General features: G+C 35.1%; 1 pseudogene; it reads right to left on the bottom strand.

The window, feature by feature from the left end:
* Window positions 1-3,873: 3,873 nt before the first annotated feature.
* The window catches only part of LOC148946635 (uncharacterized), an 8,773-nt pseudogene continuing 2,386 nt past the window's right edge, over window positions 3,874-10,260 (bottom strand).

The following is a 10,260-nucleotide window of genomic DNA, read 5'->3' on the forward strand; positions in this document are numbered from 1 at the left end:
GTCAACACTGTTAAAGGGAGATTCTGGATCGTCAGTTCGTCGGTTGTCCCGGACGCGGTAACTTCGTCGGTTGCCCCAGACACGGTAACTTCGTCGGTTGCCCCGGACGCGGTAACTTCGTCGGTTGCCCCGTCGCGGTAGTATTGGTTCTCGTTCTTGATCGTTTGTACTTCATATTTTATAGGAAAAGAGGTTTCTTGGCCAATTTCAGGACGGTAGTAAGCCCCTCCCCTCCATCCCTTGCAGGGACTGGCGATACCTACTATCGATAATGTACCCTTCTGGTATCCTGTATCACCTATAATTTTTCCAGGGTTGGGAGAAGGTTTATGACTGGCGGGATGTATCCATACGCCGATGGGCCCTGCCCAGTGCACATCAGAGGGTCCTTCCGCCTCCTCCGCCTGAACTTATGGCCCCTAGACGTGGGTGCTCTAGCTATATTTCAAGACCCCCAGAGACCGGGTCCTCCCTTGGTCCGCGCCTCCCTACCGGGAGGTGCCCTGCATATCTACAGGACGTTCCCCTATCCGCCACCTGGGGACGCGCTGAGTGGCCTGGGAAAGGCCCCACTGATAACTCTGAAGTTCTCAGTAGTACTCAGAGTTCTCAGTAGTACTCAGCCCTTTTAATTTCCAATCAAATGAGCCCTTTTTGAAGTTTCTACAATCTATAAGCACTCTATGAAAATCTTATATTCCCTCAAGGTATAACTTACACCCCTTACATTGAAGGCTGGAGGGGGAGGGTTGCCATCCTCAAACAAAAAACTTCCAGAACTATCACCTTTGTTGAAAAATAATGGCTATCTAAAAAATTGATTGGATGGGTTTGGGGAAATGGTAGTTGTGAGAAGGGGGGGGTTGTTATCCTCCAATCATTTTCTACTATTACAAAGGCTGCTAGCCATTTCAATTTCCAATAGAATGAGCCCTTTTGCAACTTTCTACGACAAATTTCTCTGTAAAAGCCTTATTTGCCCCCTGGGCATAACCTACAACCCTTGCCCTGGAGGTTCCAAGAGGAGTACCTTCCTCAAATACCTAGTTTCAAGAACTTTAAACTACGTTGAACAAAATGGATATCTCATATTTTGATTGCATGTGTTTTGGGATGAGAGAGGGAAGTTATTTGCCCTCCAATCAATCAACTATTAAAAGGGCAGTAGCCCTTTCAACTTCCAATCAGTTGAGCTCTTTTTGAAGTTTTTACGACAATGCTTTCTAATGAAACCTTATATGACCCCAAGGCATAGCTTAAAACACTTACCCTGAGGGCTCTGAGGAGGGGGACTTGTAATTTTCACAAACCAAATTTCTAGAGTTTTCGATTACGTTACACAAAATGTCTGTCTCAAAAATAATTATTTGAATTTCTAATAGTATAAGCCCTTTTTAAAATTTCTATGACAATACTTTATAAAAGAACTTTATATGCCCCCGGATTCACAACCCATGCCCTGAGGGATGTAAGGGGATTGTCTATATCAAAGACATAATTTCCTGATCTTTCAACTAAATTGAACAAAATGGCTATTTCAGCATTTAGATTGGATGTGCTTGAGGAAATATTGGGCATAAAAGAGGTGTTAGTAGCTTTCCAATTACTTTCGGGTATTATAAAGGGTACAAACCCTTCCAATTTTCTATCAGTCATAATTGGGAAAAAAAAATCCAGTCTCTCTAGCAATAACAATACCTGCCATAATTGTAATTGATGTATGTGAAATTCAAGCTGCAATATTGTGCTTTGCTATGTGTTCCACCATCTCTGCGCTAATGTACGCAGGGAAAAGCTTAATTAGACTATGGGGCCCCTTTGGAAATGAAATATTCGGCAGTGCAATTTATCAGTTACATTTAAAAACAATGAGTTTTCCCTATCAATATTAGGTTCCATATATACCAAAATATGGTCATCAATATATGATTAAGAATCCAAATTTGCCCTTTTGTTAACTTTTACTTTTCAATCAGTAATGCCTTATAAATAAATAAATGTTTTTGTCTGATATTGCAAGCTGGAAGTGGTTGCTAACAGAAAAGGTGCCTGCTTGCCTATTATCTTTGGGAGACTTTTTGAGAATACCAGAAATTGATTTTTATAATGAAAATACCGAAAAAGGGTATATTCCAAAATTTAGGAGAAGCACAATTTAACCTCCTCCCCCTTCTAGTTCGTGCCTGTGAAACTCTGAAAACTCATGCATAGTTGCATGTTTTTCCGATTTTAAGTAATTTAGAATCCAGCTTTTATAAACAGATCATGAACAGAAAAAAAGGGAATCATGACTGAACACCCATAGAGGCGGTTTTCATTTACTTTTTCATAATGATCTCTTGACGTTTTGAGTTTAATTATTGGTTTTTATTTTTTCTTATCTCAAGTTTATGTAGCCTTTTCGGAAAAAAAATCAGAATTTTTCAAAATAATTTTTGCTCCTTATTAATTTGCTAATGTTTCATGTCTTTGAAAATTCTATATTCCAAAATAATATCTTTTTCTTAAATGTATATTAAAAATATATGATAGTATTTTAACGACGTTATACCTTTTATAAAAAAAATTAACCTACGTTGCACTATAGCTTGATATACCAAATGTCTTTTTGAACGCATCCTTGATCAAACTTACCTGATCAATACAAAATTAGATAATTTACAGCGATTGAATGAAACAAAAAAAGGATTTGATAAATAAACACAGGTGCTGTTGAATGTGATTCTTTAAATTATTTTATTTTGGACTTAGAATGCAAATGAAATATTGGATTTAACCTTTACATATGAAACCAAGAAAGGAAAGGATGTAATAAATGAAAAATGAAATCAAATAGGTGAGAAAACGGACCTCTGGCAAGTCATCCTCAGTGCTAATTAGAAAAGTATAAACTATCTAAGTGAACATTACAAGAGGAGAAAATATACTTTGAGTTTCTTTTCTCCTCTTGTAGAGTTCATATCGAAAGGTTAGTTTTTTAATGACCAATGAGGGCGACTTGGCGGTGGTCATTGTCGAAATATTTCCTTATTCTTCGTTTTAATATTTTGCTAGGCTACTGACTAACCAAATCTCCGTTTTCTCAATTATTTAATTTTATTTTCTATTTATTATATCTTTCCTTTCTTGATTTCTTTGCAAATTTTGGTGATAGAACCTAAACTTGGCTTTCTTTTTTGAAGATAAAACTGATTTTTCGTTGAATTTAATTTAATCTAGGTCAAAATTGCACAAAATAATGGATACAGGCTGTGTGGAGGAGTAATACTCAACAGACGATGGATCATAACTGCAAAACATTGTTTAGAACTTTTTGGAACGTAAGTAAATATTCCACATTTTTTTTCTCCCTAAAAAAAATTGCAGACCCAAAGTCATGCCTAGGGTTAGTTGTGCACAGCAAAATATTAATTAACACTCCCCTCACTACTCAAATAAAAGCAAAAAAGCCGAATTAATAAAGGACTGTAAAGTCAGAAATATGCAAACCAAGTTTTTGTCAAAAATCGAATTTCCTTCAATTTTTGCTAGTTTTTGGTTTACTGAATGCTGTACCTGTCTTTGTAAAACTTATTATGTGGAAGAATTTTATTTTTTCAGATTAATAGGTAAATAAATTCACGTGAAGAAATGCATACATGTTCTTAGGTTCAAAAAATAACTTTATCAACATTTTTGAGTGGGAGCAAATATACGTAAAATAAATGGGACACCTTTTATGTTATCTGATTTGAAGCTGAATAAGAAGTAACTTTTAGCAATGCAAGAACCTTAGCTTTTTATGAATTCTATTCAAAAGTTGTATACAAAAATCAGACACACCGGTATTTTTAGAAGACAGTCTATTTTTTTCCAATATTCGGAAATAAAATGTCAAACATTTCTGACTTCCTCTGTCACTGTCAAATTCTTAGGATCAATGACCAAACCTGAAGAAAGATGCTCAGGACGTAAGCCATGTCTAAGTAATGAATTAATAGCTTTCTACTGCTTTTTAAAATATTTTGCACAGCATCAAATTTTCGAAAAATGATCATGAGATTTTACTCGGCAAAAAAGAGATTTAAAATTGTTCGTGTATTTCCGATAATTGATAATTTGCTTTTGAGATGCCAACCCTTTCTAATTTTTCACAAGTATCTTTTCACCTGCAACTTCTTAGCAACCTCTGGTTCGTAAACAGATTAAGCGGCTCAAACCTTTTTGCCTAGGATTGGTGTGGCAGAGAAGCATAAGTATTAAGAATGTCAGTCTCATCTAACTGTCTAGAAAGAAAATAAATAGGGGAAAATGTTGCCATTTGACGCAGATTCAGGAGTGGTAACTATTATTTCCGGTCGTATAAAAGTTTATTACGAAAATAAATCTATGGTGATTTTTGATGATTGTGTGCGTGCCTTTACAAAATATAACACACAAGTATTTAATAGTCCAATAAGAGAGTCATACTTACTACCGCCGTCTACCCTTTTTATTTATTCAAACACTTGGAAAACTTTAGGTTTCACCACTCACCTAAATATTTAGTGGACTTGATGATCACCTGTTAATCTTATAACAGTGTATTCCACCTTTAGACTAAAAGTGGCCAACTCTATTTGGACTAGGCTTCCCTTGTTCACTACCTTTGAGGCCAAATAAATTTAGTCCCAAGATTTCTTATACCAATTCAGAGGAAATTGTCCGTCACGGTTTAACCCAAAATCAATCCCAAAATTTTAAACCTTAGTTCTATGACTATTTTAATTTATTCCTGCCCTAAAAATGACGTAAGTAGTAAGCTGCAGGCTGGTCTTACGACTAGAAGTCCAAGGGCATGAATATACAGTGCAGTTACACGAGAAGAAAAATATGCAGTGCAGTATCAAGAATAAAAATTATACAGTGCAGTTTCACGGGCACATGGCTTACCATGGTCATTCGTCTATTACTAGAACATGTTCTTCTGGGTTTCATAGTCAAAATTAAACTTCCTCATATTACGTATTCAAGGTAGTATCATTGTAGAAATACCGGTTTTCACCTGGTAAGCAAATAATCAGCTTGAGATCGTCAAATTGCGTATTCAAAGGTTATTGAGCTTTCTGTAAAGAAATATTGGTTTCAGTTTGTAGGGTTGGACAATCATGTTTTTTTTCGTGTGAATAATGCTTTTACTAAAAATAAAGCCAAGTCGTGCATGTTTTTAATTCAAAAATTATCAAACAGTAATAAGCTGAAGGTACTTGAAACACTAAAGGTGAAGGTACCTTGCATCTTGTGTAGAATTGATGGCATATGATGTTAAATCTTATACCAAAAATAACAATATTTGCGAAAAAAGGACAGCATTTGCGAATTGAAGTGTATGTATGGTCTTAATTGATGATTGAATAATATGATTGAGAATGATCTTTATTCATTTATGAAGGTGGTAAATGATTGTATGATGGAGTGAGAATGATCTTAATTGATTGTATGAAGGTGGTAAATAAGGGGTAAACCGATTACCCTTAAAGTGAGCCCGAAGACGTTGTTAACTCACAGGCAATTTACCATACATTTGAAATAGCACCAATCTATGGAAATGATGAGCGATGAAAAAATGATCTTGTGAGTTGACCTAGCTCTACTTCTCCGATGTGTTGTATATAATACAAAGCACCATTTGAACACTGTTGTCATTATAAAATACGCTAAAATATTCTAGTATCCTAAGAAGTTCATACTAATAGAGATGTAGGTGGCAAGAAAAGAGTTTTAATAAAGAAATTAAGAAGAATCCTTAGAAATCCTTGCAAATCAAGTAGTGACACAAGTATGAGAATGAATCATCATGGATCGTAAGCGCCAATGACCCTAATAACCAAGAACATCAAACTCCAAAGGTCCTGTACCCCCAACCTACAGGAGCCCTCTCCTCCCCTACAACTTCTTGGACCCCCCACCACCATTTCTAATACTTTTTAAAGTTTTTCTTTTGCAACTGTGTGTGGATGCTTTCTTCTCTCAGTGCCTTTCTTTGTCAGTATGTGTGTCCGAATCTATATATTTGTGTAAATTTTTGTGTCTCTAACTCTCTAAGGCAGTATGCGTCTCTCTCACTTCCTTTGCTTGTTTTTATTGGTGGGTGTTTGCTTATATCGTATGTCTTTTTATCTTTCTCACTTCCTTTGCTTGTCCGTGTTTGGGAGTGTGTTTGCTTATCTAAATGCCTGTCTTTGTTGGTTTGTACGTCAGAATCTATGCTTGTGTTTTTATCTCTCTCACTCTCTTTGCCTATGCGTCTGGTTGTTTGTTTGCTTCTCCCTTTGACAGAAAAACCAACAAATACTTATTGGTTTGTCTGTCTAAATCTATGTATTTGTATGCATTTTTGACTCTCTCACTCTCTCTTCTTGTGATACTGGGTATGCGTTTGCTTCTCTCAGTGTCTGTCTTTGTCAGTTTTTATGTCTGAATCTATCTAGTTATATTTGTTTTGTCTCTCTCACTCCCATTGGCTATGTGTCTCGGTGGGTGTTTGCTTATCTCAGTGCCTATCTTTGGCAGTTTTTATGTCTGAATCTATAAATTTATATTTATTGTCATACTCTAAAAATAACGGACACATAAGAATGTAATATATAATATATTTTTAACGAAATAATACCATGCAGAATTTTAATACAAAAAATATATTATGACACATTATTAATATATCTCACTCTGTTTGTCTATGTGTTTGGGTGGATATTTGCTTCTCCCAGTGCCTGCGTATGTATGTTTTTATGTTTAAATCTATGTATTTTTGTGAGTTTTTGGACTTTCACTCTCTTTTCTTTTGAATCTGGGCAGATGCTTGCTTCTCTCAGCCCCTGTATTTGTAGGTATGTATATCTGAATCTATTTATTTGTATGTGTTTTTGTCTCTCTCACTCTCTAAGCCAGTATGTGTCTTGTTCACTTCCTTTGGTTGTGTGTGTGTGTGTGTGGGTGGATGTTTGCTTCTCTCAGTGCCTGTCTAAGTTGGTATGTGTGTCTGATTCTATATATTTGTATGTGTTTTTATCTCTCCCACTGTCTAAGCGAGTTTCGGTCTATCTAGCTTTCTTTGCTTGTGTGTCTGGGTGGGTCTTTGCTCATCTCAATGCATGTCTTTGATGGTCTGAATCTATTTATTTGCTAGTGTTTTTATCTCTCTCACTCCCCTTGCTTGTGTCTGTCAGTGCGGGTGTTTGCTTATCTCAATGCCTGTCTGTTGTTTTGTACGTCAAAATCTATATATTTGAATTTGTTTTTATCTCTCTCACTCTCTTTGCCTATATGTCGGGGTGGATGTTTGCTCCTCCCAGTACCTGTCTTTGTTGGTTTGTTTTTCTAAATTTATGTATTTTTATGTGTTTTGACTCTTTCATTCTCTTTGCTTGTGAATCCGGGTATGTGTTCGGTTCTCTCAGTTTTTGTCTTTGTCGGTTTGTAATTCTGAATCTATATAGTTATATTTGTTTTTGTCTTTCTCACTCCCATTGCCTATGTGTCTGGGCGGCTGTGTGCTTATTTCACTGCCTGTCTTTGTCGGTCGGTATTTAAGAATCTATATATTTTTATATGTTTCATACTCTAAAAATCAGGATCATATAACAATATAATGCATAATATATTTTTAATGAAATAATGCCCTGTAGAATATTAATGCAAAAATATATAATAATAACTTATTAGTATCAAAGATCAACTTTGGACATTGAATATGTCCTATAAAATAGTTCACCATGTTCTCTCTTGCTATTGTAACTATTGTTTTCTCTTTGTTCGTGATCAGTAGAATAATCATTATTCCATTTTGAGTCATACACAATTGTTACTGGTGTGTCACCGAGAGATAGAATGTGCGTTTCGTTTTTGGTATTATTTGGTTCATTGATTGTTTGATCAATGGTAGTAACGTTTGCTGGCACTTTGTTTTTCATCAATTCATCTATATATTCCCTAGTGATGTTTTCTACCAATGCCATTTTTATTTTTCAGGCAATTTCACTGTCTATTACAAAATTATGTTTACACAGGTAACAGTTTCGGCATGTAGATAAGATATGGTTTACGATATTTGTAGATGAGTAGGCCTTTCTTTTACTCTTTGCTTTCATTTGAATGCTAATACCTAAAAGCTGACGATATGCTTTAACACTAGGTAATATGTTACAAATTCAGAACGATCCTTGGAAATCCTTGTAAATCAAGTAGTGAGACGATTATGAGTATGAATTATCATGGACCGTCAGCACCAAATGACCCTAACCACCAAGGACATCAACCTCAAAAGGTTCCGTACCCCTAATATCCATCTGTCCTCCCCTCTCCTCCAAGTTCTTGGCCCCACCCCATCTCTTATACTTTTTTAAAAGTTTTTTTGCAACTTTTTTTATTTTATTTTTTAACGTTTTTCAACTTTTTTTCAAATTTTGTTTACATATCATAAAATGACATGAAAAATATTTAAAACATAAGGACTCGCATTTAATATTTTCGAAACTCAAAGTGAGAATGGTATGGATATGTTAGTCATGACTTTTAAATTAGAAAAAAAATTTTGTTGTTATACTTTTTTCTTGAATTGAAATTTTTTTGAACTGAAATTATTCAACCCTTTTTATACGCATCGTAAAATCACATGAAATATGCTTCGATAAGCAAACAAATGATATCTCTAAAAAGTGAAAATAAAGTATTTTATGAAAGTGTGTTCACAAGATTGCGTTATTTCAGCATTTAATGCTGACAAGGAGAAGTATTTAACTATGAAAAAAGTAGAAGCAGTAGTACTATCTGAAACGTATGCGATTTTATCCGTGTAAAAATAACGTTGTAATAGACAGCGAAACAACCGAAAGAATAAAAAGGGTATAGGTAGAAAATACCACTAAGGAATATAAAGATAAATCAGCGAAAAACAAAGCGCCAGCACATGTTACTACCATTGATCAAGCAGTAAATTAACCAAATAATACTAAAGATGAAACGCATTTGGAACCTGTCAGTGACACACCAGTAAAATTTGTGTATGACTTAAAATGGAATAATGATCATTTTCCTGATTACGAGCTAAAGGCAGACAATAGCTACAATACCAATAGAGAACATGGTAAACTATTTTATAAAAGAGATTCAAAATGTCCCAAGTTGATAATTGATATCAATAATGTATCATAATATATTTTTATATTAGCATTCTACATGGTATTATTTCATTAAAAATATATTATGCATTAGATTGTTATGTGTTCATTTTTTTAAAGTCTGAAAACACATACAAATATATAGACCCAGACATGCAAACTGAAAATGACAGGCACTGAGATAAACAAACACCTGCCCAGACACATAGGCAATGGGAGTGTGAGAAACAAAAATAAATATAACTATATAGATTCAGACATATAAACCGACATAGACATTGAGAGAAGCAAATACATACCCAGATTCACAAGAAGAGAGAGTAAGAGAATCAAAAAACCCTAGAAATACATAGATTTAGACATTTGAATCAACAAATACAGGCACTCGCAAAAAAAATGCAAATACATAGACTTTGACATACAAACCAACAAAGACAGGCATTAAGGGAAGGAAACAACCACCCAGACACACAAGCAAAGAAAGGGAGAGAAAAAAACACATACAAGTATATAGATTCAGACGCACAATCCGACAAGAGTAGGCACTGAGATAAGCTAAAAACCCGCCCAGACACATAGTCAAAGAGAGTGGGAAAGAAAAAAAATACAAGTATATAGATTCAGACATACAAACCGACGAAGACAGGTGCCGGGAGAAGTAAAAATCCACCCAGACACATAGCCAAAGAGAGCAAAAGAGATATAAACACTCGTAAATATATAGATTTTGACATACAAACCAATAAAGACAGGCATAGAGATACGCAAACAACCACCCAGACACACAAGCAAATGAAGTGAGAGAGACAAAAACACATATAAATATATAGATTCAGACATATAAACCGACAAAGACAATCACTGAGATAAGAAAACAACCACCCAGAAACGTAGGCAAAGAGAGTGAGAGAGCCAAAAATCAATACAACTATATAGATTCAGACATACAAAGTGCCGAAGACTTGCACTGGGAAAAGTAAGCATCCGCCCAGGCACATATACAAAAAGAGTGAGAGAGACAAAACACATACAAACACAAAGATAAAGACATATAAACCAACAAATACAGGCACTGGGACAAACAAACATCTGCCCACACACAGAGGCAAAGAGAGTGAGAATA

Source organism: Artemia sp. Qi Xiang Cuo, chromosome 11, assembly GCF_049724085.1.
Source record: "Artemia sp. Qi Xiang Cuo chromosome 11, ASM4972408v1, whole genome shotgun sequence".
Classification (NCBI taxonomy): Eukaryota; Metazoa; Arthropoda; class Branchiopoda; order Anostraca; family Artemiidae; genus Artemia; species Artemia sp. Qi Xiang Cuo.